The 24,569-nt window shown below is 38.3% G+C and overlaps 1 protein-coding gene and 1 long non-coding RNA gene across 3 annotated transcripts in view; one reads left to right on the plus strand and one right to left on the minus strand.

Moving 5' to 3' along the window:
- LOC122812986 overlaps positions 1-15,125 on the minus strand; it is a 560,793-nt gene extending 545,668 nt beyond the window's left edge. Inside the window, exon 1 of the long non-coding RNA XR_006366615.1 lies at positions 14,725-15,125. This is a non-coding gene — a long non-coding RNA (uncharacterized LOC122812986). The remainder of the gene's footprint in view (positions 1-14,724) is intronic.
- Positions 1-24,569, plus strand: part of AATK (apoptosis associated tyrosine kinase) — a 2,480,061-nt gene that overhangs the window by 638,386 nt on the left and 1,817,106 nt on the right. The window lies entirely within an intron of this gene.

A 24,569-nucleotide genomic window follows, 5' to 3' on the forward strand; every position in this document is an offset into this window, starting at 1 on the left:
CATTGTTTTATGTCATAAAACCGCTGTGAAGACTGTGTACTGAATTTAAGCAGGTCAGCTATAAACAAGCTTTTCACACCTGTGCTCCACCTGCGACCACCCTTCCAAGCTCTAAGATTAGGATATTCAATTAATATTTTAGTGCTTCAGCTCTAAAATGACTTAGAAGGGATGGGATCATTTGGTGAAAACTATCTAGCATTGGTGAAATAGAATGAAACCTATCAATCCCCAAACCATTTAACCCTGTATTCCCCATGTATATCAGACTCCCAAATCAGAATAGATAAGCTAATATTTAGCCCATTAAACATTACCGTCATTATCAGTGTTCCCCCTTTTTCCCATGTTCTACATGCCGTCGGGGTGTCTTGTCAACTGTCACTGTCTCTCTTGATTTAATGTCACTCTTCTACCCCCTGTTACAATCATATCTTCTGTTACACTATGTCTCTAACAAAATCCATCCATCTCTTTGCACTTTGGACTCCCTCGTTTCCTGCCTTCTTCCTGTTTGTCCCAAATCATCTTCACTTGATCTTCACTTGATTGTTTGCTTTCCTGCACATGTGCTTAAACCACCTTAACATTTTTGTTTGACTTTCTTGGTAATTGGAGCTACTTGGCCTTCCTCTCCAATGTCCTCCTTCCTTCATCTGTCCCACATTGTACATCCTACCACCCATCTCATGCACTTCATCTCCATCACCTCTAGCTTCCTCCACTGCTCTGCCTTTAATGCCCAGGTTTCTGTCCCATATAGTAGAACTGGTCACACCACTGTTTTATACACTTTACTTTTCAGTTTCTTTGGCATTCTTCTGTCATACATTACACCTGACACTCTATGCCAGTTGGCTGCAACACCTCTGATTTTAGCTTTGATCTCCTCAACCACCCCTCTCAGTTAACTGAAGCTGTCAGTGTCTTCTGCTATTTTTCCTTCTATCTCATTTCTCAGCTTCTTCTGATTTTCCCCATTTGCTGCCATTATGACTATCTTATCTGTACTCAGTTTCATCCCATGTGCCTTCAGATTTATATTCCATGCCCTTATCCTTTGCTGAAGTTCTTGCTCAGAGTCTGCCTGTAATGCCATATCATCTACATCCATCATCTTTGTTGATCTGTCCCATCTGACATGGTAATGCAGTTTGTTGTGAGTATGAACATGAGTGGGCTCAGAGCTGAATCCTTATGAGCACCTACTCCCACTGGAAACCCCTCTGTGAGTCTGAACTCTGTTCGTACTTCTGTCATTTGGTCCTTGTACATAATCTGCAATAATTCTACCAATGTTTCTGAGACTTAAAACCATTGTAGGACTGCCCAAATCAGATTTCTTGAGACCTTGTCATTTGCTTTCTCTCCAAGTGTAAGAAATATCCATTTGGACTCTTTCCTCATCTCTAGCTTCTTCTCAATTGTGTGTCTCACTATAAAACATTGGGTCAGTTGTGCTGCATCCTGATCTGAATCCCATATTGCTTTCTACTGCTGTGTGCATTTGTTTATCAGTCACCCCCCCCCCCAGAACATTCACACAGAGTGACAGAAGATTGATACAGCTATACTGCCCACAGTTGTGAATGCCCCCTTGTTCTTGTACATTGACACAAGTATGCTTATTATCTAGTCATTTGTGATATGCCTTTCTCTCCATGCTGCTATGAGTACCCTTAGGAGCCATTTCTTCCCTATCTCACCCAACATCCTTATCATATCTGCTGTGACCTCATTTGAGCCTGCTGCTTTCCCTGACTTCATTCACCTGTGCTGTTCTTACATCTTCTAGAATGAACTCCCTTCTTTCATTGTAGGCTGTATCAGGAGCAGTACAGCTTCTGTGGGTTTTTCTTTATCCAAAAGCTGCTGGAAGTACTTCTTCCATCTGCCTTTGATGTCCTGTTAGTGGGTTGTTGTTGACATCCCTTATGAAGCATGTCTGATGAATATCTTCTTTATGTTTCTGTTTTCTTACCATTATGTCATCTATTTCCAAGCTGTATCCTGTCGATATACCTGTATTGAGTGTAGCAATCCTTAGTTCATTCTTGGCAAGTTGATTGCTGTTACATCCAGCTTTTGCTCAACACAGCTATCCAGGTTAAACCATGTTAGGCATCTGGACACCAGCTATCCAATAGCTTACTGACTCAGGGTTGCTGGGCATTATGGTGGGCACACACTAGCCAATAGGGGCACATAGACCCCCTTCAACTGTTAGCATGGGGCCTTGGCATAGGCTGGAGTAGGCCATGTTCTCAACTCTCTTATCACCAGTAAATGCCATTGCCCATTTTTGGTGACATTAGTCAATACAGCCAAATCATCTAGAGCTAATTTTTACACTATAAAGTGTTCAGCCTTGACATGGTGCACAGTCTCTGATCTGTGTTCTCCTACCAAGAGGACACTGCATACCACAGTTGATACGTAAGGCAGTTGGTTTGTACATCTCTTCTCCTGATGGAGTCTGTGCTGCTACCCACAATTCCATTCTTGTATGACTTTGACATAAGTTTATGGTGGGATTCTTGGGATTCCACCTGTGTCCCTGCTGGACAGTGGCATCGGGTGCTGACTTGTTGGAACATGGGCTACATTCTTGGCTAGACTTGTAAGGGCCTCAGGACAAATAGCCTAGTAACTTCCTATGATCCTAGGAAACACTCAGCATGTTTTTAGGAGGTGGGATGAATGCTACAGAGACACAGGGAGAACATGCAAACTTTGTATAGGCATTGGCTGGTGGTCAGGATCAAACATTGTACCTTGTGCATGGGAGATGACCTTAACCATTATGTCATTTGTCCCATTAATACTACACCAAATGTTATCCCTTATTAGATAAGTAATTTGAGAGACAAAGAATGTTATGTGTTTAATATAAATGGATGTTACTCTTGCAGAATTGCCCACACCCTCTCCCTGCCTTTTCCCCACTTTTTTCTTCTGAAACTGTTGTATTTTTTTTACTAAACTAATAAAAAGTGTAGTAAACATATAAAAATGTTCTGTTTAAGTCAGGTCCTTTGACCTTGTATTTCTGGTACAGTTCGACTTACGAATTTGCAGGAGATGCATAAGTGTGGAGTTTGCAGATGCCTTGTAAGCCAGGCACAGGTCACTCCTCAGCAGTCTATAGGGTTTTAAGGTGCTCTGCATGAGTCAGGTTTGTTATGCCTTGTATTCTTTTTGTAAGGAACCTTTGAGGTCCCTGTAGTTGCTGCATGTGACAAATCAAAGAAGGGAGCATTGTACTGTATGATTGATTAGGGCAGACTACAGTGGGATAATGACCTCTTTGGACCTAAGTGCCATGCCTTTATTTATAAGTTATGCAACAGAAAAAGTATTTCTTAATCACTGTGACCACATAGTGGTTGAAGGAAAGACTACAATGTCTACATGGTCGAAGGAAAGACTACACTGTCTACATGTGCACCCAGATCCCTGACCAGTGGGTCAACTCTTAGAGATGTATTATTAACATGGTAATTAGCCAGGATGGCTGATGTCCCAAAGGGTACAATTATGCATTTCTTAGCACTGAGCCATGGCTTTAGCACCATTTGTTAGTCAGAGATAGGCCTGTTTGAAGAATGTTAGTGTCTGCAGGGGAGTCGATGATAACCCCAGCTTGCAATCATCTGCAATCTTAGTCAGCTACAAACCTTCAATATTTGCTTCCACTTCAGAGAGTTAGATGCCAAAAAGGAGCGATTATAAGCTGTGACTTCCACACAGATTGTACCTCATACAAAGATGGTAAAAAGCAATGGTTACAGTATGTACCTGGGAATAAGCATGTACATAGAGCTAGCTGTGACTGACACAATGGTTACAGTATGTACCTGGGAATAAGCATGTACATAGAGCTAGCTGTGACTGACACAATGGTTACAGTATGTAACTGGGAATAAGCATGTACATAGAGCTAGCTGTGACTGACACAATGGTTACAGTATGTAACTGGGAATAAGCATGTACATAGAGCTAGCTGTGACTGACACAATGGTTACAGTATGTAACTGGGAATAAGCATGTACATAGAGCTAGCTGTGACTGACACAATGGTTACAGTGTGTACCTGGGAATAAGCATGTACATAGAGCTAGCTGTGACTGACACAATGGTTACAGTATGTAACTGGGAATAAGCATGTACATAGAGCTAGCTGTGACTGACACAATGGTTACAGTATGTAACTGGGAATAAGCATGTACATAGAGCTAGCTGTGACTGACAGCAAGCCCAGTACTGAGCCCTGAGGGACTCCACTAGTGACTGGCCCCTTGGTGGAGGTGGCCTCACCTATTTTGACCTGAGTCCCATCAGTGAGCCATTTGGCTATCCAGTGGGAGATAAATGGGTTTATACCTAATTTAGTGAGCCTGTCTATAATGCCTGAGTGGGGTATTGTACCAAATATCCTGGCCAGGTCAAGGCAAGCTGTGTGCACAGTCCTGCCCTCACCCATTGCTTTGATGACCCTCTCAAAGAAGTCCACCAGGTTTAATAGGCATGACCTTATTTTAAGAAAGTTAAACTGTGATGGTCCAGTATTTGCAGTTTACCTTTGTCTTCATTTATCACGTCCCTGATGATCTTTTCCATGGCCTTACATTAGAGCCTGGTCAGACTTATGGGCTCGTAGTTACCCAGATCAGTGTTTGGCCCTCCTTTGTGCAGAGATATGACTGTAGCCATTTTCTATTCATTGGGCACAAAAGCTGACTGCAGGCTCCATTTGAAAAGTAATTCAAGTGGACCAGAGAGGTCATTTTCATGTTATTTAGTAAGTATCCTGGGATGTTATCAGGGCCCATTGATGCAAGGCTTTTGACCTTGGAAAGTGCATTGAAAACATGTTCCTAGTAATGGTTGGGGGCATTGTGGTATGCGTTATTTACTTTGGCTATTGGGGGGGAGTGGGGAGAGAAATTTGAGCTAAACCTGTCAGGCAAAAGGTTGGCAATGGCTTCTAGTTCAATGTGGGTGATTCCATTTACAATAATGTCTGCACATTGTTGAGTATTTCCTTTGAGATTATAGACATAGATGTTGAAAGCTCTGTGGTTTGTCCTTTGCCTGAGAAGATCCTTTTCTTCTTTTTTGGTATATTGGGCATTGTTCCTCCTATGCTTGGCCAAGATTTTTTTCTTTTGTTATATAACCAATTTATGATTCCACCAGGGTGGCTTGATGCTGGCTTGATTTTTGAGTTTATCTTATTCTTAATATGACTGGACACAGCTCAGTCTATACAGCTGTCAATATGGCTGTGCAATGATTTTGTAAATAGCTCAGCACATGCTATGATGTATAATGGGTTGAGAGTGCTTGGAATTTAGCCAGTGTGTCTCCCAGTAGAGAGAGGTTAGCTTTGGAATAGTTCCTAAAGTTTTTTGTTTCCGGTGAGTCCAAAGATTTAATTTTTATTTCAAGCAATACTGTTTATGGTCAGATCTGATTAGCATGGACATTATATGGAGTGAAGTACAAGGTCAAAGTTGCTTGTACCCCTGAGAATGGACCAACTGTTCCAGGATGCTGGTATTAGCAAAATGTAGTAATCACTGGGCTTGTGCATTATAAGTGGTATAAGATTCCAAATCTATAGAGGGGTAGTTGAGATCCCCCATGAATAGCGTATTGGGTTGAACAGTGAGGGACTATAGTACATTGAGACAAAGGTAGTATTGGTTTCCTGAGACATGGAGGGGACCTATATGTTGCTGGGATAAGGAATGAGACCCTGGTCATGGTGAGTTGCACATGTATGAGTTCCAGTTGGTTATACACTTTAACTAGTCTGGATGTGAGGTTGATTTTAATGTAGACTGAGACTCCTTGACTTTTAGTTCCCTCCTGTGCAATAGCTAGCCTAAAGGTGTGAAAGGCCTTATAATCTTGCACTGTTGGAGTACTCTATGTGACTTTAAACCATGTCTCTTGTTACTGCACAGATGTCTACACTCGCCATGGAGGGGATGGCTTACAGTGAGTGGAGTTTCTTGTTAAGACTTGTAGCAATGAGCAGTAGCACTTTCAGATATTAATTCATAGGTTCAGTTAATTCAGGAGGTTTATCAGTTTGGTGTTGCCTAAAAAAGGCACTATGGGGGTGGAAAAGTCTTTGCCAATATCTGAAAGCTTACAAGGGATAAGTAGAGACCATCCCTGGCAAAACAGCATGGTCTGTCAAACATGTCCTCCCAAGCCGTCATATATTGTATCCCTCTTGGACTGACATTAGCAGCTACGTCAGTTATTAAAAATCAATCATTTTCTGTTGCTAATGTGGCATCACCCTTAGAGTAGGTAGAATGCTAGAGGCATTTGATACAGTGTTGTTATGTGAGGCTGTTTGTGGTGCTTTAATGGAGCGTTTATGTGATGGCTGAGGACCCTTTTTTGATTGTGCTTTTCAAGAAGTCTTCGTGCTTTAGGAAGATTACCTAGAAGTATCTCAGCATAAGAAGTTTTACGTGTAGGATCTTTACCCTGTGCAGTAGGTATGGTGCAATTGTCACTGACAACCTCTGTGGGATTAGTTTTGATTGTATGAGAGAGATTTGCCTCCAGTGTTAGTGTATTTACACCTCTTACATACCTTATTTGTTTTATTAAGAGTAAGTGGGTTGTCAGTTTACATGAAGCAGTTGCTACAGTGCCTCAAAATACCAATCTTAACCAGACTGGCCACAGAGAGCATCTGAAAGTGCATATCCATGGCTGCTGATCTACTAGGTAGGAGTGCGAGAAATTTAAATTCTGAATAGGTCAATAACACAAGGAACTTGATTAGAAACGCTCAGCTATGCACAGACTACTTTGCGAGAATCTGTGTTCTAACTAAAGACTGTAAAAAAAGGTCAAAAAGTTCAGATATTCAGCACAGAAACACTCGATTAATGCAGCTGTGACAAAAACAACTCAATTAATGCAGCTGTGACAAAAACAATGCAGAAAACAAGTGCTGAAACAGTGGATATGCTAATGCAAGTAGGTTATAAGCCAGGTGTTGTACAACTGCAACACTTAAATAGCAAAAGAAATGTGTTAAAACACACACACACACACACACACACACACACACACACACACACACACACACACACACACACACACACACACACTCTGACAAACAAGACCCTGTGGCTACTGAAAATACAGCACACTCTTTTTCCTTTAAACAATCCCAGGCCAGAAATGACTCTGGTCCCCTCTACTGTCACTAAAGTGGAAACAAAACAGTTGCAATTAAAGACTGTAAAAAAAGGCCAATAATGTATAGATTTTCAACACAGAAACATCTGGTTAATACAGCTATGCCAAAAACAATTTGAAAAACAAGTGCCAAAACAGTGGATATGGTAATGTCAGTTTTAACTTTTGTAGAGTTTAGTAGCAACCAGCAACACTCTTTTTCTCAAGTAGCATGGTCAATAAATGTCACCAAATACCTTGAATCTTGTAGGTTATGAGCTCAGTGTTGTGGAAGAGCAACACTTAGATAGCAGTGGAGATTCAGTAAAAATCACAAACAAGGCCATGTGGCCAGTCAAAAACAGCACACTCTACTTTACACAACCCCAAGCCAGAAACTGACTCAGGTGCTCTCTACTCTGACTTAAGGAACCAAGGCAGTTCTAACTAAACATGGTAAACAAAAAGTAAAACAGTGCAGTTTTTCAACACAGAAACACTTTACTAATGCAGTGAAAAACAAGTACCAGAACAGTGGATGTGGTAATGTAAGTCAGCTTTTGTAGACTTTAGCAGAAATGAGCAACACTCATCTTTCAGATAGAGTGATCACCAAACATTGCCAAATGCCTCAGGCTCAGAGGTTCAAATTTTAAACAAGCTAGCTCTCTAGCCAATCAAACAAAGGCACAGTAAGACTAAGACAGCATTTCCCAGCTCACAAGGGTTTAGGCAATACTCTTCTGCCACAACAGTGTGCAACACAAACCTTACTAATGTAAAATAACTGGCTTTGAGCCCAACTGATTAAAATTCTTTTAATAAGAGCTTTTGTTGTTATAGTTAGAAAGGAGCACTGTACACTGCTACATGCATCTTTTCTTCACATTTTCATGTTGGCAGAACAAAAGATAATTTTTATGTATGACTGATGTCTCTTCAGTGGGATATAACTTATAAAACAGGTAGCCACCCATTGCTTAAGCATATGGCTAGTGTTAGTGAGGACTATAACCTGTAAGAATTGTAACAACCCCTTGTTGATGCATATAGCAAATGTCGGATGTAAACTGCAAGAATTGCAAAAAATGTTTTGCTTAAGCAAATATTAATGTCAGATATAACCTATAAGAACTGTAACAATGCCTTGTTTAAGCATATGGTTAACACAGGATTTAATCTGTGAGAAGGTAGCAATGCATAAGGATATGATAAGTTTGGGATATCTGTAAGAACTATAATGTTGTCCTGCACTTACAGAAGCTGTTGCAGCCAAAAGAAGTAGTTTCAATGATCACTGGAATTGCAATTCAGAGACACGTAAACCACAGTAAAGGAAAACCTCCTTATTAGCTAGTTTACATGCCTCTGCATTATACTTGTGCTACTTCCAGGGTTAGTCATCACTTTGCTGTGATAATCACTGGTAGTGGCCGATGCATTACTATGAGCAGGCATCCCACTCATTCGTCCTCTAACATGCATGCACACATTCAGACACACACACACACACACACACACACACACACACACACACACACACACACACACACACACACACAGTTCATAACTAGATAAATTCACTATTTTAAAAGAAACAGTACCTATGTTTTCCATCCTTTGTTGTTCTTTTTCCTGTTTTTTGGCTGTCTTCCATTGTTTAAATATCCCTTATTTGGTGAAGAAGCAGTTACTTGAGCTCAGGAACACAAACGAGTTTAACAGGGCCTTTATTCTGATGTACAATTTGCAGTTTTATGACATAAAAGATTTTTTAAAAAATAATTGGTTTATATTTAAAAGTGACAAAGAGGTCCTTAAAAATGTTGGTGACAGACCATGTGTCACATACAAAAAAGATGCATGTGTCAAAGATTTGTTGGAAAGAAATAAAAAGGGGAATAAACACTATAAGAAAGGTAAGATGTTAAAATGTGGACACTGTAACCAATGTGCCAATGTATTAGAAACAGAAAAAGTTTTTATTCCAAGGTATGGTATGGTTCAACTAAATTTCAAGTTGAACTGCAACAGTACACACATTGTATGTGTCACCCTATGCCAAGGTTGTGAAAGTGTTTACACAGGGAAGACTAAGAAAGCGTTTAAAGTTTGTATTTACCAACATATGTATGACATCAGGAAGGGTAATGAAAATAATGTATTGGTTGTACACACCATTTTGAACCCAGATCACAAGTTTAAATTTGTAGCCATTGATCAAGTAGTACCTGATAGTAGGGGGGACCAAAGGAATTGTTTCTGGAATTCAACGAATTTATGTGGCAAATTAGAGTGGATGCCACTAACCTGCCCGGACTAAATTATGTAGTTTCTCTCTCCAGCTATTTAAAATTAAAATCTGAACTTTATTTTTAGGGGGAGGGCACACATGTATATTCTTGTGGCAACACAGTAACATTTGCCTGTTTTAAGTACATGATTTATTTTTGTGGAAATGTATTTTGGATTGCACTTTATTTTAATTTTGAGATGGGGGCTGATGGGCTATATGCGATATGTAAATAAAGAAGTATAGTTTTTATGCATTTTATAAGGTGACATTTAATTATGCATATTAACAACCAAAACACCAGTGATGTTTAGGTGCATTTTGCTTTAATGACATGTGACTTACCCTCCCCTAAGAACTTTTGTGTCTAGTCTACATAGTAAAATGGAAAGTATAGTTATCTATGTAGACAAACAGTTACAGAGGGTAGTGGTTAACAACAGTACATATATGAGAGACACTTTTGATTTCTTGGAAAAAATCAAAGAAACATGTGGAAGAAAGCGAATTACTGTTAACTATGGATATACAATCATTGTATACAGTAATACCTGATGATGAAGGCATGGAGACAGTGAGGCTTGAATTAATTAAGTCTAAGTTATATTCTAACAATACTGTAGGAATATTAATGGAACTGCTTGATGTTATTCTTAATTATAATTTCTTCTTATTTAATAGTGATTTTTTTCATCAAACAAATGGAGTGCCAATGGGGATGGCAATGGCCCCCAGCTATGCCAATCTTTATATGTATGGATGGGGAACCACATACTAAGTACTAAAATAATATTGTACCATTGTATCATTTTATTGATGATGTTTTCTTAATTTGGAGAAGAACGGAAGAGGTTTTATGTGAATTTAAGACATACATCAACAGTGTGTGTACTTTTTTGGAATTTATCTGCCAGTTTAATTTAACAACAATAAATTTCTTGGATGTAACTGTCTTTAAGGACAAGAGCAAATTAGGAACAAATATTTTCAAAAAAGAGGTTCAAAATAATACGTGCTTACATTATAGTAGCATGCACCCAAAAAGACCAAGGAAAATATAGTAAAAGGACAGTTGTTAAGGATTAGTGACCTGACAGAAAGGGAAGAAGATTTTGGTATAGAAAGTGACAATTTTTGTGAAAAACTTTATCAAAGAGGTTATCCAAAAACATTAGTCACAGATATTAGAACTAAAGTAACAACTCAGAGAGGTACAAGAAACAGAAAAGAAGGTAAAGTAAGTAAAAGTGAAAATAAAGTGAGAACGACTATTGTGAATAGTTTGGACTCAGGGAGAATAAAAGAAATAACAAATAATTGGAAAATTGTTTGGGGGACAAACGGAGTTACTAGAAACTATAGGGCATAAGCCTCTCTTTACCCAAAAAAGCGGGAAAAGTTTCAAAAACTTCTTTCAAAGTAAGTTAACTATACCTAAAGTCAGGTCAAATAGAAATGGAATGTTTAAGTGTTATAACTGCAATATGTATAACTATTTGTTCATGGAAAAACAGAATACACTTTGAATAATGTTAAAATAACTGCCAATGGGGTCTTTTCATGCAAATCTAAGTATGAAATTTATGCCACTTTTTGCTTAGAATGTAAATATTTTTATGGCTAGAACTACCCCATCAGCTCTCCTATACACAACTATCCCTTGCTCACAAACTTATTTTCAACCCCTCCCTCTGTCCCTCGCTCTCTTCTGTGCTTAAAATGCACAAACCTGGTAGAATATTAAGGTTCAGCAACCAAAATCTGCTTGCAGTGTACAAACCAGCCTGTCCACCTGGCAAATACCTTCTCTCACATGGGTTAGCTTGTCTCTGGAACTCTCTACCTTCATCTATCCGTACTACCTCTAACCATCTTATATTCAAAAAATCTCTTCATTCACTTCTACTTTCTCAGTGGGAATGCTCTTGCTCCCACCCTACTTAAATACCCATCTCCTGGACTCCTGCTGACGTTCTTGACTTCTCTCTCTCATTATCCATAATTCCCATTTCACTGTTCATCACTAATGAATACATAAGAATACTCTGCACTCTCATATGTTTAACTCTCTTTTAAATAACTCTAGTAGAATTTGAATTTATGTATAATTTGAGATAATCTGTCATCAGTTTTCTTTTTTACTTTTAAAACTTAAATTTATTGTAACTGTTTTGCTTGGCATTTGATTTTTGCCTACTGTGACTTTAACAATGTTTAAATATGCCTAAAACCTACTGTAACCTACATTGTCTGGAGCTTTTCTCCCCAGGACTCCATTGAAAACGGGTTCTTTTTGGCCCAATGGACTATCCTGGTAAACCAACTGCAAATAAATAAATAAATAAAAATAAATGTAGGAAGAACTACAAGAGAATTGTACAAAAGAATATGTGAACATAAATATGCAGTTTCTATTGGGGATGAAAGGAATGCCCTGGGGAAGCATTACAAACATGATTAATGCAAAGTTAACTTTAAATTCCTTGTAGTGGACAGTTTAAAAAATGTAGAAAATTCATTTAATCCAGAAGATGACTTGGGTGGCTGGAATATAGTTGGCAGGTTAGACTCAATGCTTGCTACCCCCCTGGTCTGAACAATAGAGAAGATTTTATTATGTATCTGAAATGCAAAGGGTTAAAACACTAAGTATGTGGTCATGTGATTTTTAAAGTATTTAAATGTGTGTTTTTGAATGTTAACTTCCAGTCTGAAGAAGTCTTATTACAGATGAAAGCACTTACTGGAATTATTTACTGTGGAACTGTCCTTGGATTTTATTAAAGCAGCTTGATTTCCTTTGGTTTTGTTTTTTGGTAAATTATTATTTTTCCCAGTGTGCATTGTGTTTGAAAATATGCAACTGTTATACTTGTTTGAAAAAAATTTGTCCTCTCAGAAGGTTTTAGACTAGTCAACACATTCAAATGCCTCATAAAAATCCCAGAAAATATTGCATATCATGTTTTGGCCAACAGTACACTGTAATAACTAAATGAATCTGGGAGTCTAGGGGCACTAGGCCCCAAAAACCACAGAGGAGTCTAGGGGTGCTAGGCCCCAGAAACCACAGAGTTACAGATGCTCTGAGGTGCATTTTAGATCTTTTTTCCAACCTTTTGATACAGTGATGGCCTGAACAAAAATTGTGCATAAAGAAATTCAACAGTACTTTTTTTATTTCAAAGGAAGAAATGAGTTGCATCCAAGGCGTAGTGCTCAAAGTTAACCAAATAGCAGTAAATCATTTCTGGAAATAATGCCTGCCTCCCCATAAAAAAAAACTCAATTTGTGTGTATCCCTATCTGGTGTTAAACTGGGATGAAAATTAAGGGACAAATTGCCACAATCATATTTCAAGTTGCTGCTGTTATGTATGTATGCAGCATGCCTCCACACCCCTACCCACAAAAGACAACCACCTGTAGAGAGTACCCCTCTGATGTCACACTTGGATAAAAGTGAAAAAAAAAAGCAAATAGAACATATTTGCTGTCAGGCATATATAAACAGATTGCTTCTTTACCCTCCCCCAAATGATAGACTACTGTATATGCACCAGTTGTTCAATTGTGAGAAAATAAATAATAAATTACAGTAATGCTTCCAACTTACTTTCAGACAGCACACTGCTCCTGTACAAGCTGTGCACCCCTCTGAAATTTGGGAAGAAAGTTAAGCAAATAATGACTGCACTGTCCCCAGCCCAACACAAGATAGTGACCTGTGAGGTTTGGGAGGAAAGTTAAAGAAATATTGACAATATTCCCAGCTCACGACATGAGTTACAGTTACCTTCTGTGACATGAGTTACAGTTACTTTCTGTGTAAACCTCTGAGCAGGCCTGGTTTTAGACTAGATGGGGTTTATGGCAGAAGGAGTCACTCACTTTAAAGGTAATTTCCCAAAAGACCTTCAGTGTTTCTAGGGAGCTGGTTGCCTCCACACATCAAGGCTGTATAAGTGGATTTTGACATGGGATTTTTTAGTAACCCTCACCAAACAATTATGGCCACGTGTACAATATAGATGGCATGTTAGAAGAGGATAGCCATGCAATGCTTTTCACCTTTGTTCCAGACAAACGTTTGCCACACATTAACATATTCCAAGTTGCTTCACACAAATTTCACTTGCAAAGCCAGAATAATAAGCAGGCAGCTAGTCATGTTCCTCCACACACACACACACATGGCCCAATTATATCTACTCTGTGCATATTTGCTGTCAAGTTAAATTAGCTCATCCTACTTCTCCCAAATGCACACTAGTCCTACAATCAAATGCACACTAGTCCTACAATCAAATGCACAATAGTCCTACAATCAAATGCACACTATTCCTGCAGTCAAATGCACACTAATCTTGCAATCAATTGCACACTAGTCCTGCAAAGTCAGATAGCAATGACTGCTTAAAATTGAGCAAATGCCAAGAATGTGCCTTTCATCCTATCAACTCCAACCCCATAGCTTTCAGCCTCTTACCTCCAGAATCAGGGGCAAAAAAATCAATTACACATTTTTAAAATAATAGTACTATTAACTTGATGAGTTGACAGAATAAGATTGTGAAATAACATGCATTTTCTAAAGCAAAAGATGTCTTTTACTTTAAATACTGTCATTATTTATTAGGTGTAATACACCACCTTCCTCCCCAAATGACTAATTTTACTAGGAATTAGGAGAGAGAGCAACATTTTGAGCTAAAATTAGGGACAGATAAGAGGAATGCCCCACCCCTCCCAGCAGTTAGGTCTGATGGGCATACCTTTCAGCCTGTTAGTGCAAAAATTCCAAACAAAGCCAAACATAATGAGGGGATAAAAGTCCAAAATCAGGGACAAATTGTAAACATTGTAATTACAAATGTAGATAGTGGCTAGAATAAAAGCTTTGGAATTACTATGCATTTTCTGAAGGAAATGAAGTTAGAGACTCAAATGTTTGTTAATATCTTGTGACTTCAGTCCTCAATAATTTGCCAGAAAAACAGAAATTTTATGATAAATAGACCAAAATTTGGTGACAAAATTCTGGACAGTTGAGATGTATGTTGATGGCCATGCAATATTTTTTTCATTTTCTAAACCACACAAATAAGTTTATATACAAACTATTCCAAGTTGCTCCACACAAATCACAAAGCAAATATGCCTTTGATCACTGCAAGCATCATGGAAGTAATAATAATAATAATTGCAATACTAACCTTACTGCTTTCTGTCCCTCATCATTCTTCCTCTACTGTCTATAATTTTGTTACGTAGAAATGCCCCAACTTCCAGGCTAAAGTTGCAACCGATCAGTAAAGCCAGTTATTAAAGATGAACACTGATTTAAAAAAAAAAAATCGCATCATATTGATGCAGACTCTTAGTCAGAACAGACTATCAGTTTGAATTTTGCAATGTTTCTGCTCTGTGACCTCTCAGCACTCAGATTAACTTCACTTTGCTTGACTTAAATGGTTAAGTGGAACACTTCCTCCCTGGAGCACTCATCACAAACTTGTTATAGCATGGTGTCACATTTTATTAATTTATTTATTTTTTATAAGGCAATGAAATGATATATTTCATTGCTCTGAAAAGCACGGTGTCCTAGACGATTGCGTACTTTGCCTGTGTGTAAGACTGACCCTATCTCCAGCTGGTCATAGATCTCACAAAAGAAATTAACCATTAACTCCAGCAAAACACATAACTTTCTCCACAGAGACTGGCAGAATTATCTCTGTTTAGTATCACAGACCTTTTGGCAAATGCATAACATAGATGCTAGAATTTGAATATGTATAGATATGGTTTGACTCTGTTATGTCTTTTTCATTTCACAGCTGGTGGGTCTCTTAAAAATGCCTTGGCTGTTTAAAGCAGTGTTACAGAATTACCAGCCTTTCTGTAGAGATTTGTACTGATAATGGGAAAACATCTTTATCCTAATGCTTGCATTTTCACTCCATGTCACTGCTATATGTTTGTCATTGAACACCAGATGTACAGATATTACAATGGATCATATAAGCTGCTTCGTCTCGCTCCTTGGTAGCAGTGACAATCTCTGCATCTCTGTGAAAATTGCCCATTAGCATGCCCCTTCTGAGAGGGTGCAGTTTCCCAGCTCTCTGACCCATAACCTCATTTAGCCTAATTACAGCCGCCAGATCTTCAGCAGGTTATACATACATTTCTTTCGGTACTCACTCTAGTCTCCTGCTGTGATTGCATTTGTTCATAGGTTGGTACTAGGCTATCGCCCTAGGGCCTATACAAGCCTAGCCACCACTAGGTCGTTGGGGAAAAAGATAAGGGACCTTGTCAACACTTGGTCCTTTACTCTGGGGCAAACACACACTGATTTAAACTGAAAGCAAAACTTCAAACCTTTAAAAACCTCTTTTGGCAACTATAGAATGAAGCTAACTATATGTACGACCCTGGCTGAAACCTCCACAGTCCAGCTCTCAGGCCATACTCCTTAAAGCAGGTTCTCTCCTGTTTACATTGCAGAATAATTGTAATAACTGATCTATTATATTACATCTGATTTTGTCCATATCTCCCTTTCTATTACATAATGAGGTGCTCCTTGTTTTCTTATAGGGGTTCTTACTTGTATTTTCATAGGCTGCACCTCAGAATGTTTGGGTTGGAACTTGGAAATTACTATTCCCACTGCATTACTCTCATCATATTACATAATGATGGGTATGGAATGCTGTTAGTTAAAATTTTGTATTTCATTTCTTCTCTTTAGGCAGTTGATTAACACAATTAGTACATTTTACTCTTCATGCTAATTTTTTCAAATGTACCCGGGACTAATCTTTAAGCCATGCAGTGTTTCAGCTTATGCATGTCGTCACAGCCATCTCCACAGCAGTATCTTAGAATGCAGATAAAACTGGAAAAATAGCGGCGCTGTATATAAATCTGCCATCTACGTGTTGCAGAAGTGGACCTGTCTGCTGGAACAGTTTCTAAAACTGTTACTGAGCCCATATTTCTCCCATGATCTTGTTTTTTAATAGAGAGAAGTTAATGTGTGATAAAAATGCAACAGCTTCACCCTTTCAATATAAATTGTGTGACTTACATTTTATGGTGACATCACTGAGCTACGAAAGGGTTGATTCTGAAATATCTAGTTGACAAGCTACACTTGTCTTTCAGATGATAATAATAGAACATAATTACCATATAGTCATTTACATTCAGCCATGGAGCAGTTGTGTATTAATTTTCGTGTTAATTCCATGACTTTTTGCCTGGCAGTTCCTGTTGACAGTGGATGCGCAGCAGTCCTTTTTCTGCACAATCACACAAGTGTTTACAAGGCAATTATCTTGCGGCTTAGAATACATTTAATTGCTAACCATAGCTAGGCATTGCACAGCTAAGCCTGGCTTTAAGATTGCTGACTGTGCTTCATTTAAAGCTGCTCTTCCAGTGCCTCTCTGCCTTCTGATTACTGCAAGTGGCTGTTAGCAACCATTTTGTAATGTCTGCTGATCATCACAAATGAAAGGAACCATACATACAACAATTTATCTTGTGTCTAACTTGTTTCCATTGTAAATGAGTTGTTTGGAAATATCAGACTATCATTTGTTTATCATTTTTATAATTTAAGGTATTAACACTATGCATCAACAATAAGTAATGAATTTCAACATGTAGACCTGTGTTTATTTGTGTCTCATTCAGCTTTGAGTAAGTCAGCTGTTTTCCTGTTTTTCTTTTGCTGTTTGCTTGAAGAGCTGTGGAGGCATGGGCTTTTGATTGCGAAGGCTGAAGAGCTTTTGTTTTCTATGCACTTCATTGAAGAGCTCAGGAGCCTGTTGTAGGAAGCTGTTGGTACGAAAGTACCAATTGGCTTTCTGCAGAAAGCTGAAGTGTTTACTCTTTACTTAAAAGCTGAGGTGGTGAGGGGGTGGGGAGCTACATCAGGAACAGGCATCAGGTGCTGTGAGGCAGCAATAGGTAATTATCTCTCTACCTGTTTCTTGTGATTTGATAGGTAGCTACTCTGACAATATGATTATGATGCCTTTATTTATGTCTAGAATATGTTAAGGCTACACATATTTTATTTGGTTGTTTGTTAGGTGGATAAGTAAATTTATGTTATTAATTTTCAGCTATAACTTGGACCACAAAACTAAATGTATTATGTATGGATAGTTTAGGGTAGCCAGTTAAATACAATGTTTTTGAGAGGTGGGGGGAAACTGTAATATTAAAGAAAAATGCAGACACGGGGAAAACAGTTCAACTCCACAGAGACAGTACACAGAGATCAGGAGTAGACTCTGGACCCCAGAGGTATAAGTGAAAAAACTTTACATACTATGGCACTGCACTGATGAAACAGTGATAACTGACCCACAAAACATCAAAAACCTTGAATGGTTGCTACTCAAAACAGGTTGTTAGACCTGTTGCACTCCTGTCTTGGGGCAAGCCGCACTTCTCCAACTATGTATGTGCATGTATGTATGTATCTACATATATATATATATATTTATATATATATATATATATATATATATATATATGTGTGTGTGTGTGTGTGTGTGTGTGTATGTCTGTATACACACACATATATATATATATATATATATATCTCTATATCTATCTATATATATATATATATATATATATATATATATATATATATATATATATATATATACATACATACATACATACATACATATAGTCCAGGTTTATGCCTTGGAGCATGTGCTTTAGGCTAAGGTTTTTCTTTTTTGACCTTTTGCGGTTGATGTTTTTTTGGTGTCTATCTGCTGAAGTTAGATTAACTTCAGGAGCTCTGTATGTTCATATATATGGAAACCATCCACATAATGAAAGTTCATAATATCGGGTGTTTTTTCCATGACACAAGCGATCAAAGCACATTTGATCACCAATGCTGTTGTTAAGTTTGTGCAAGTTCATGAACAGGGAGTTTATCCTTTCCCCACTGTAAAGTAGTCTCAGAGTTGGTATATGGCTTGACCCCCTGCAAAAAACATGAGTTTTGTTGGAGGGGTTACTGTTTTGTGTTTCAACCCTTTTGAATTAATGTTTTTTTTTTCTTTCAATGTATTTCTACTTTAATATTTTGAAGTACATAAATGAATTACCTTTGTTTTTTTGAGAAAATATTTGGTCAAATATTGGAAAAACCAGTACAGCCAATTGAAAATCAGCTGATCAGAAATTAACAGCATTTCCTGAATGAGACTGAGGAACAGTGGGGATGGAGGAATTTGCTCTTTCTGCACTGTAGTGCAATCTCAGAGTGTATATATTTAGCAGACTGCATGGGTAGCAGGGGGGCTTGCCCCATCCCTGCAAAGAAAAGGTGATTTTTTGCAATATTTTTCATATTCAACCATTTTGGTTTGATCAGTTTTGGTTTGAATTTATGACATTTTGATATATATACAGAAAATGAAGCCTAGTACCAATGTTCCAGTGTTAAGGGTAGTAAGCAAACCAAGAAGAATGGAAAATTAGTTGTAGAGGAATGATATTAGCATATGACATGCTAACATAGATGGTTGTCATAAGTGCTATTGTAAGATCCATATTAAAGATCACCTTGCATTCTTATTAAAAAAAGAAAACAGGATTCAAGCTGGGATTGCTCATTTAACCCAAGGTTTATTAAGTAAAAACAAAAGATTAGCACTTTCATTGTTGTCAGGGCTTCATCAGATCTAAGTTATTCATATAAGTAGCAAGTCTTGTTACTCATATGTATAACAGTGTAACTTATAACAAGTATTTGTTACTCATATGTTTAACTTAGATACATTACACTGTTATACATATAAGGTCTGACATGTGCACATCTTTTGTTTTTACTTAATAAACATTGCAAGACACTGGTGTCCTTATAGTGACAACATTCTTAGTGTCAGTCAACTATTAGCTGACAAACACCACCCAGAGATTGCTAAATTCTCTACAAAAATGAGCTCATAAGAGCTTACTTCAAACAGTTAATTAATCTTTCATAATAAGAAAAGAGTGCTCATCAAATCATCCTACTCCCCATTTTTTTCTTTTGTTAATCTATTCAAAATAAAAAAAAAAAAACAGGTCAGCATAAATAGTTTGAATGCTTTCATTCTCAGTAATATAAGAACTTTATCAGAAATATCATAAATAATGACCTCACTCTTTATATGATAGGATAGTCACATCACCATATTTACTCTTTTGAAATAAGCTAAATTGTGTAAAGTAAATGCCACATAACAGAGTTGTAACAAATTAAGTAGCAATTTGAAAAATATTACATATTTTAAAAAATACAAGAATAACATTTTTGCATTGCTTTTGTAATGAGTAAGTTGAAAATAGACAACAAAAACAGTCCCCTTATTACAAAGCCCTCCCCCCCAGAATAGTAGAACCTTTCCAATTTCAGTTTTAAAATACTGGCAATAAGTTCTAAATCATTAAGACCTGATGGTTGCGTGGCATCTAGTAGTATATGACAGTGCAACTCTTACTTTTCAAGTAAAGCTTCAGCGTTTATTCCATTTATAGGAATAGCTGTCTTCTCAGACTTTGTGCATTAAAATCATAGTGCTGACCCTTAAAAATCATAGTAGAGGGTCAGAAAGAGGAGTGCTGTCTTATTTTTCACAATAAAAGTTCTTCCTCTACTACAACCAGCAATAGTAATACCTTTAAAAATGTGTTTAGCGTGCATGCTACTCTTGTGAAGATATTTATTTGTATGCATATCCTTCCTATATATACAGGTATCCAGACCACTGTCAGTTAAAAAATCTGAACATCAGTATCAGACACATTCATCTCAAATTTTAAAAAATCAGTGGTCTGGCCCAAATATGCATGGAAATCTACCAATTAATTTTTATTACCTCCCCAAATCAAAAAAATTTCATCAACAAAACATTTATAAAAAAGAACTTTAGAAGCATGCATATTGTTCTCATCATATACGGCAGTTGCCTCCCATTTACTTCAGGTTAGGTTAGTATATGTATTCACTACCGCAGTGCCCATCGCCACCCCTGATGCCTGATGGTATATTTGTTTGTTAAAAATAAATATATTATTTTCTAGTACCAATTCCAAAAATTCACAGATGGTTTCAATCTCCCTCACAGTATGTTGACCAAGCTCCATCAGAATTTCCCTTATCTGGTCTATGCCATATATATTTGGGATTACAGTAAAAATAAATTTGATGTCAAATGTTACAAATAAAAAATCTCTTACTGTATTCCTATTCCACCATTCATATAGTTTCATCAGAAAGTCACCTGTATCTTTAATGTAACTAGGCACATATCCCAAATAAGTTCTTAAAGTATTTTGTAGATAGACCGATAGGGGCTCTGTTATCCATCCCCTACCAGAGACAATAGGTCTCATTGGCGGGTTATTGGGAGATTTGTGAACTTTTGGTAAACCATATAATACTGGGATGATTGGGCACGATACAGTAAAGTAGTTAAAATTATCCAAATCTATATCATTCATTAACTGTAGGTCGTAAATACACATGTTTATCTTGCTAATAATTAAATTAACTTCCTTATCAGCAATAGGCTTAAACACTTGTGTGTCAGAAATTAAATCATTCATTGCCATAATATAATTACATAAATCCATTATTACAATACAGCTCCCCTTATCAGCTTCTTTTATTACTATATTTTTATTCTCTTGTAAAGCCTTTAAAGCATTAAATTCATCCTGTGTCAAATTATACATCTTTTTAAAATAATTCAACTCATGTAACTCGCTAATCTGTTTTTCACAAATATTATTAAAAGCAGTAATAACTGGATCACATATTGGTATAAATGTACTACTTCTTTTACAAACACCTGACATGCCCATATTACAGTCCTTGAAAATGTTCTTCAGAATCAAAGTTCGTGAAAAAAACTTCAAATCAGTAATAGCATTAACCATATTATCCACTCCAGCTGGTATAAATTTAATACCACGTGATAGTAATAAAATGTCAGCATTAGTGAGTTCATAACTTGATAAATTAATCACATTGTACACTTTTCCATTTGTAATATTGTGACTACTTTTCATAACATCATTAAAAGTTACAGTTTCATTTACTAACGTTTGTTCACTTTGCTCCATGTTGTAGGGCCGTTCCTGGATCGCCTGCTTGATTGTGAGCTATTCCTGGTTGAGTCCTGCTTCTGAATGTGAATTTGCTCTGGTAAATTCACTGTCACTCTAAGGTGTTTTTTGTCTAAAAAAGTAGAATGGAAAGTTAAGCTAGCACCGGTTTGTTTAGCTGAAGCGTTGGTTTCAGGAAGTACATTTGAATCCATCCTGCTTCTTTCCCTCTGGTTAGCATCTTCAGATTGATTTTTAGTAGGTGATGTCACCAGGAAGTGTGATCTATTTTGTGATTGGTTAGAAGGCAGCTCACAAGCCAATGGAACTGTGGCAACAGCAGCCACATTCTGCTGATTCGCTAGAGGCTCAAAGCTGTCTAATTGATACATTGAGCCCTTCTTTGCTCGTATAATAGTAGAACTTTTGTTAACAACCCAGGCAGGTATGATCTAGCCCAGGCAGGTGTGACCCAAGCCCTCAGTAGCATCCTGCCATCACCCAGAATGATACCACAGTACAAGGACAAAATGATTGACTTCAACAATTGGCTAAGCTTCTGGTGTCGTTCTAAGGGAATCCAGTATTTGTCTGCCTGGGATGACATGATCAACAGACCATGATGCTTTGCCAGAGATGGCCTGCACCTGTTGCCATTGGGATTCCAGATACTGGCTAAGGCTCTTGCCAACCCTATAGTGCCTTTTTTAGGCAAGGTTCAAATGACAAATTCACCACTGTAACAGGTACATGCAAGCAAAATCTGAGGATAATGCTACTCAATGCTAGAAGTCTAAACCTCAAAATGCACTCACTCGAGACACTCCTTAAAATGGAGAACATCGACATCTGTGCAGTGACAGAGACCTGGTTCAAAGCTCCAGAGATCACCCCTGCATTACCAGGCTATAATTCATACCACAACTTTCGGCCACCTAACCCGGGCCGAAGCACAAAAGGTGAAGGCGTGTCCATATTCATTAAGGATATCCACACCTCCAGGCTAGTTGCACAGCATAATGCATCCGAGATTATCCAAGTGCAACTAACTCTGGGCAAGACCGCAATCCAAATTGTAGTTTGCTACAGACCCTCCACCATGCCCCAGGATTCCCACTCCTCATTTCTTAATACACTGGAAAATATTAGGGTACAATCCAACACCCTCATAATGGGCAATTTCAACTACCCCACCATTAACTGGGAAAACTACTTATGTACCAAGTCTTTTGCTCAACGTTTTCTGGAATTCATAAATTCAAATGCCTTGGATCAACTTATTCACACCCCCGCCAGGGGCAGCAATATCCTAGACCTGGTCATTACCAACATGGGCGACCAGTATTCCACACCAGAGGTCAATTCCTTATTGGTCAGATCCAACCACAAGCCAATCACTCTAGACATGCACATCCCGCCCCCACCTCCCATTAGGGAAACCACCATAAAAAACTTATCCAAAGCCAACTTCACACTTCTCAAGGCAGAAGTGGCAAACTTCATGACACCCATGCAGATGGACAATAGAAGTACGACTGCTGAATCCTACACAAATGCACTTTATAAGCACCTAGATGAGTGCATGGATTGTGCTATCCCTAACAGAACCAAGATGCTATCCTCTAAAAAAAGGAAGCCAATCTGGTGGTCCTCTGCCATAAACAAACTCTACAACAGAAGAAAGAAACTGTTGCAAAAAAGAGTAAAATCCCATGACTGGAGGAGCTCCCTGGTCAGCCTCAGTAAGAAGCTGAGATCCCTCATAAAATCCTCCAAAGCTAATTACGAAAACAAAATTGCCACTGACTCTAAAGACAACCACAATGCATTCTGTAGCTTTTTCTAGAATCTCAATGGCAACACTCAGATCTGCTCTGAGTTACAGCACAATGGCACTAAATATACAGAACCAACTGATATTGCCAACATCCTGGCAGATAGGTTCAGTGCTAACTTTACCCCCACTCACCCCCTAGAGGGCCCATCTCTGTACTGGAGGAATGCAAAGTTCCTGTAATCATGGCTGCACAGGTAAAAAAACACACTCTCCAAAGCCAAGAACACAGCATCCATGGGACCTGATAATATCCCAGGCTGCGTTCTACATGAACTACAGAATGAACTGGCACCCCACCTAAGTACCATGTTCAATCATAGCCTCACCTCAGGCTTTGTGCCCACTGAATGGTGCACTGCGACAGTTATCCCACTCCACAAAGGGGGAGCCATAATGGATCCCGGGAACTACCACCCCATTAGGCTGACGAGCCTGGTCTGCAAGGCCATGGAACGTATCATCATGGAACTCATAAACAAAGACATTGGTAATCTCCAAACTCTGGATCCCACCCAATTCGGGTTTGTAAAAGGCAGATCATGTCTCCTAAACCTGATAGACTTCTTTGAAGCAGTCAGCAAAGCCATAGATGAGGGTAAGGTAGTTCACACAGCCTGTCTAGATCTCGCCAATGCTTTCAATACCATCCTCCACTCTGGAATTATAGATAAACTCACTAAACTAGGTATAAATTCCTATGTCACAAGATGTGCTGCCAACTGATTCATGGACAGAACCCACACTGTGAAAGTAGCAGACTCCAAATCCGACTTCAGACCAGTGGCAAGTGGAGTACCACAGGGTTCAGACCTGGGTCCTTTCCTGTTTGGTATCTACCTTTCTGAAGTTCAGGCTAACACAGAAGGTCTTTGTCTAACGAATTTTGCAGAATACTGCAAACTGGGAGCCATAATTGAAACTCCTAACGATGTGGACATCCTACAAAAGGGCCTCACTGAGACAGATGCCTGGTATCAAAGCCATGGCCTGAAGCTCAATGCCAAAAAGTGCATTGTCATCCCCTTTGGAAAAAAACTCTGTACCCATGAACTACCACATAGGTGGTAGTCTACTTAA

Source organism: Protopterus annectens, chromosome 10.part0 (genome assembly GCF_019279795.1).
Source record: "Protopterus annectens isolate FY-2018-M chromosome 10.part0, PAN1.0, whole genome shotgun sequence".
NCBI classification, from domain to species: Eukaryota; Metazoa; Chordata; order Ceratodontiformes; family Protopteridae; genus Protopterus; species Protopterus annectens.